Genomic DNA, 6,314 nt, shown 5'->3' on the forward strand with positions numbered 1-6,314 from the left:
CTAGGCTGATTATTTTCCAATTAGGTCTTATTTTAGGGGAAATGGGGTGCCTGTCTCCTAGGCAGAGTCTTTGTGGTCTTAAACTAAGGGTCAGCTCTGGGTTACCTTTCTTTCAAGATCAAGGTTTTGTGATAATTATATATCTGCAACTATTTTTCTACTTGGCACTGGGCTCTAAATTAGGAAAATAATGAAGGGTTTACCTAACCCGGGGAAAATAAAGCTTCAGTTTGGTAACATAACAATGCTAACTTCAGTCTCCGCAATGGGAGAAGGAGGAGGAGGCATTTTAAAATTTATTTTCTAGGGCAACACACAGACGCTCCCCTTAGTCACAGGTTTATGCCTTGTGGAAGGTGAAGCTTATAAATCTCAGGAGTATTCTTTGAGAAAAAAACTAAAAATAGAAATGTGCGTGTGAAAGTGTGAAAGTGAATATTTATCTACAACCAATGTGGCCTCCTACAAATTACAAAAGCTACACATTCCACAAAAAGTTTAATAGAAAACAAGGTATTTTTACCAATTAGCTACTTGAAACTCCTCTGAAATATTTTCCTGCATTTTTATACACACGCTTTTTGATCTGCTCAATGCTTTCACAATATTATCTATTGAGAGAATTTTAAAAAATTCAGTTTTCCTCTAGAACTGTTGATCAGAATTTGGAATTTATTCTTGATTATTTCAGAAATTTTTCTTTCTAGTTCTTAACTCATTATAGATAATGGCATATAAATCTTTTGGGTTACTGTACCTTCAAATTTGGGAAACTACTGTCAAATATATATGTATATATATGTATGTATATGTATGTATGTTTGTGTGTATATATATATATATATATATATATATATATATATATACACACACACACACACACACACAAATACATGCACATATGCTATAAGATTCAGGGCATTGCATAGTTTCTTAAACATGGCCTGACTTTGTGACCACTGTCCATCACAGTGCCAGGGTCTCAGAGCCAGGAGCCTGTCTCTGCCACGAAGGAATCTGGATGATTAAATCCCAAATACTTCATATTAAATCCACCCGGGCCTGTCCTATCTTACTTCCTTGGACTTCTCTCATCTCTCCAAATAAAGTGCCTGTTTTACTTGACACTGGATACTGGAACTCCCTGATAACAGAACATCACTATTGTTATCACCTGCTGTACATTCTTTTTATTTTTCCTTTGAGGTCATGTCAGGCATGTTTCACTACCTGGTATGTGAACCAAATATTATTTTATTTCACTACGAAAATTAAATAGGATGATATATTAAAAATGCTAAAGTATTAGAAAAAAAGTGACTTATCATTATTTGTCTTAGACCCTAGAGTCTTCCAATAACCTATTATAATGGACAAGGGGTTTATGTCACCTCAAGCAGCCTGGTCTCGGTATGCAATAACAATGTGAGGTTTAGGTTCCCTAAAGAAAACCATCTTGGTCCGACCCCAGCAAAATCATTCACCAATTGGACAGCCTTCAGCAAATGTCTTAATCTCTGCAGGACTTATACCAAGCTGTGAAAAATCTACCTTGCAGAGTTTTTTTGAAAGTGAAAATGTTCAGCATGATCCAGGCAACTGTAAGAGCTCAGTTAAGCGATAGCCACTACCATTACTGGGATATTTTTCCATTAAGGCTCCTGAGCAAAACTACAAGGGACATAAAGTCAATTTCATTTCTCTGTGTAAAAGGGGTCTTGCAGAGTTATGGAAGAGGCACAGTCATCCACAAGGCAGCAGTGAGTTACCTCCCCAACTTAATGAATCCTTTGCAATTGACAATGTTAGATAAAAAGCTGCTGTTGTAAATGCCAAAAATAGGTACCCATCCTTCCTTTTCTTCAAATTCATCTGTTTTGTGCAGTCATTAAGGTTGATTAATTAAGAACGATTAAGGTTCACCTCGCTCTAGTGGTCTTACTGTACAGCAGAAATGGAACTAAAGCACTGGAAAGTCTAACATATATACAAGTGAAACTTCAAGAAGACAAGTTAAATGGATAGTGCTACAGTTCCCTTCAAGAAAACACAAACTATGAAAACTTGAACTTTTCAAAGAAAATACAATACTGGGATCATGAACAACTCTTAGCTTTTCCATTAATAAGCATGTTCTCTACTCCAGAGAAAACATGTTAAAATTAACAAAAACTAATTTTACCCAACACTTCTGCAAGGGCAATTTTATAATGCTAAATCCATCCCTAACAATGGAAGTCAAAGAGTACAAATACCGGCCACACAGCACATACCAAAATATGAAAAGTTATAAATAAGCCAACAAACACAACTGCTCATTAAACTAAGTTTCACTTTTCTACCCTAACCGAAGAATGCGTCTTCCCAACCTGTTGAAAGATCAAGCTGAAGCCCCCAACTCTTCCTCTATGATACACACGCTACACAATGTTCCCTCCTCAGGAGTGGAGGAGGGACAGGGACGGGGGGAAACTCTTTACCTTGCTCTCTCCATAGCTACCCCATTCTGAATCAAGAGGGCACTGCGAGATGTATACATATGGACCACCAAGAGCATTCTCTGTCTCTGTCTGTCTCTGTCTCTGTCTCTGTCTCCCTCTCTCCCCTTTTCACTTTCTCTGTTTCAAACATGCACACATGCATACACACACACACACACACACACACACACACACACACACCCCAGGAGGAAAGTCAACTAGTGGCCACTAAGGTTTTCAGGAAAACAGACCCAAAAGTCCTTGTAGCCTACAAAAGGAGGCTTCAGTAGGGAGTTTGGGGTGCCCAAAACAGGATCTATAAAAAAGCAAAGACAGAAACTAGAGGGTGCACAGAATTGTCCCCACCTCATGGCCATGGGCCTGAGCACAGAAAAATATGAGAAGGGCATCCTCTAAAGCACAGGACAGAAGATTCTTCTGCCCAAACACTAGGCTTATACTCAACTGTAGGCCAAAAATATTTGGAGAATATGCCGACAGAAAACAAGGAGAAAAAGAAAGAAGGAAAAAGCTGCACGTTTGAGCTTTCTCAGTCTTAATCTTAGCAGCCATAGGCACTTGCTCTGCAGCTAAATCTCTTCTGATGACTTATATCTCTGACCCTAAAACAAAGCACAAATGCTAGGGAACCTTTAAAAGCTTATGTAGTAGGTCACAATCTGACTACACCCAAAGGGAAAGCTGCCCCATGTTGTGCATGAAAATGTAAAAAAGCTGATGGTGGCCAGTGAAAGACAGAAGCAATCCTAGGAGAGGAAGAAAAGCTTTACTACCTACAAATTTCTTCCAATTTGTAGAATCTCAAAAGTCAAATTATCTCCCTCTTCATTATGCTGGATAAAATCTGCCCTTCCTGCCCTCTCAGCAGTCGTTGAGTACTGTGCACAACTGGTGGTCCACATGCTTGATGTTTACACCACACATCTTTGAAAACGATGCCTGTCCAACTACTATCTGTGGTCAAATCTGAGGTCACTCACAGTGGTTCCCACCACCAGGATGCCTTTATCAGACTACAAAATTCTTGGCTGAGCAATTCTACCTTATTTTGATTTTCTGTGGCATAAAGTCGGTCAGAAAGAGGCAGATCACACAAGTAGAGCATATCCCTCAGTTAGAAGCACTGATATTGGATGGTGGGCTTCCCTTTTCTCAAGTATGGTATCACTTTACCCCTCCCTGGTTTCACTACACACACACACACACACACACACACACACACACACACACACATGAAGAAGAATCCAGCAGTCTTCAACTAGGACAGACTTAGAAAACAGACACACAAAACACACAGGCAACCCCCAGGTGACCTTAAATAGGCTCATTCTTTCTATTTATAAAATAAAGATAATAAAACATCATTTAGGCTAGGCTTTGTCTTAAGATTACATTAAAAAGATAATGTCAAATGGCTGGGTGAAGCCAAGTTCTCAAACGTTAGTTCTCCATTCCCCCAGCTTCTTCTTGAGATGAGCCTTTTGGCCCGTGTAGCATGCCAAACCCCTCCAACACACCGCGCAAAGAGATATAATCATCGTCTTGCTTTAGTCAGAAGCAACAAGTACCTGGGGAGCAAAATCTTACAAGGAAAGGAGGGAGTGTAAAATAAGAGGTAAGCATTTTTGCTGCTAAGACATTTCTGCTGAAAATCATAATTTAAATCTGCTAAAGCAGTACACAAGGACCTACAGGGCAGAAGCTAACAAGGAGGCACAGCTATGCTTTGTGTAACTTAACTAAATAGCGTCGTGTTGTAGCCAGGAAGTATGTTTCTCTGTACCTTATTTTATAGTGTTGTGGTTTGCATCAGACCTAAATAATATCCAAGGTGCTCTACAGCAGGTAGAGGCTGCTAAAAGACCACATTTCCTTTAGATCAACTCTGCTTCACTGCTTATAAACCACAATACAAAACCCTGATAAAAAGAAATAATTTAGGTTCAGAACTACATGAAAGTCTCCTTTTAACAATCCTCTAGAAAACAAGAGAATTCAGTATTTACTGGATAATTACGTTGAAGAAATCTCTATCAAGTTTGTATAATGCCTTTGAACATCTTAAACTAGTTTAAAATGTGTAACTAAAAGGGTTAGATAAAAACATCTAGCAGGTTTTCATCATGTTTGTCAGAAGTTCAAATATCTTTCTCTATTATTTTATCAGAATAGAACAAAACGTAAAGTATAAAAACAGCCAAATTGTTGTTCAAATTGATCAGAGCTAAAACTAACCTAACTGAAAGCAGAGATTTTGCCACTTAGACCAAACACCCAATAACAGTGACTTCCTGGCTGTGAAATGCCCGACCTACATTGCACTATATCCAGGGGTACAGGCTCAGCTCCACGTTTCCTAGCACTAGCACGGGAGAGATCCTGGAAATACAGCACTGAGTGAGATCCCTCTTGGCCTTTGAGAGGCTAAAAAGTCTCAGGGGCAAAGGAGTCCCACAAAGATACAATTTCATCTTGCTATTGTCCTACACTAAGAGAGAGGACTGTACACAGAAGGGGACACTTAGCTCAACTCTGGGTGTTCAAAGCAGGTTTCTTCAAAAGACATCACAGGTTAAGTCTTAAAAGATGACAGAGAATGAGTCAGGTAACAGGAGTTCAAGACAGAGGTAACAACTTGAACAAAGACACAGCTACTCAAACTGCTCACAGTGTGCTTACACATGGTCCTGTGAGGGGACTGAGGAAGTGCAGGCCTTGGAGCACAGAGATGAAGAGTCAGGTGGGAACCAGCTCTTTGTAGCCCCTGTTGGGCCTGAGTAAGTGATTCTTAATAATAGGGGCTGATATTTATCAAGCACTCACTAGGTTGCACACACTGTGTTAAGCATCTGAAAGCAGTATGGAACATTCATCACGGCTCCATAATCCCCATTTTACTGATGTGCGCACTGAGGAATAGAAAGAGTAATTGCAATAGGCTACATAGCCAGTAAAGAGCAGTTAGGTTTGGAACCCATGACAGCCTGATCCCAAAGTGCCTATCTTACATTCTACTTTCAACTAATTCCCAAAGAAAGCACTAGGTAGGTCATGATGGCTGCAGAACAAAGGTGGCCCAATTGTTGGTCTGTAACAAGGCAGACAGAAAAGTAAGAACAAACCAGAGTAAAAAATACATTCAGAGGTTTAAAAAATGTTTTCAATAATTTTTCCAAGTAAGCAGATTTAAAATATATTATCTTTTTTTTTTCTTGCTTATAACACCTTTCCATGTATATCAATGGGGCAAAGACCAGGTATGTCTTATTCCCTGGGGACAGTAACTCCAGGACTCAGAATTCTGCCTGTCAGGAGATACTCAATAGATATTGTTAAGAAATAAGAATACAAAATGGCCACTTTTTACAGTGGCATTAACAGGTGCTATTATTGATTAGAAAAATGGAGTTAAAAACTAATAGAAAAATATAAAGAGTCATACTTATAACCAAAGAATGGTAAACTGAAATGGCACACATGAATACACCAGACAATAACGAGTCATCACCATGGAAGCTTAAGTCAAAAGAGATCATAATGAATTCAAAGTGTGGTTAGTATTTTGTATAAACCATAACTTGTTAAAAATAAGATGTTACAGGAAGTGGCCTCGAAGTGAAAATGTGCTTTTGGGGATGAGGGTGGGGAAAACAAGTAGACCAAAGATCAAATTCTTGGTTTAATGATTTCTAGTATTTGGACCCCAGCAAAGTAAGCACGCTGTTAAAGTGACCTCAGAAAAGGGTTAACCCTGGGACACTATTATCAACAAGAACATCTTTTTTTTTTTTTCTTTTTTTTTTTTTTTTTTTT

This window comes from Fukomys damarensis, unplaced genomic scaffold (genome assembly GCF_012274545.1).
Source record: "Fukomys damarensis isolate Sample0158 unplaced genomic scaffold, DMR_v1.0_HiC HiC_scaffold_28, whole genome shotgun sequence".
Classification (NCBI taxonomy): domain Eukaryota; kingdom Metazoa; phylum Chordata; class Mammalia; order Rodentia; family Bathyergidae; genus Fukomys; species Fukomys damarensis.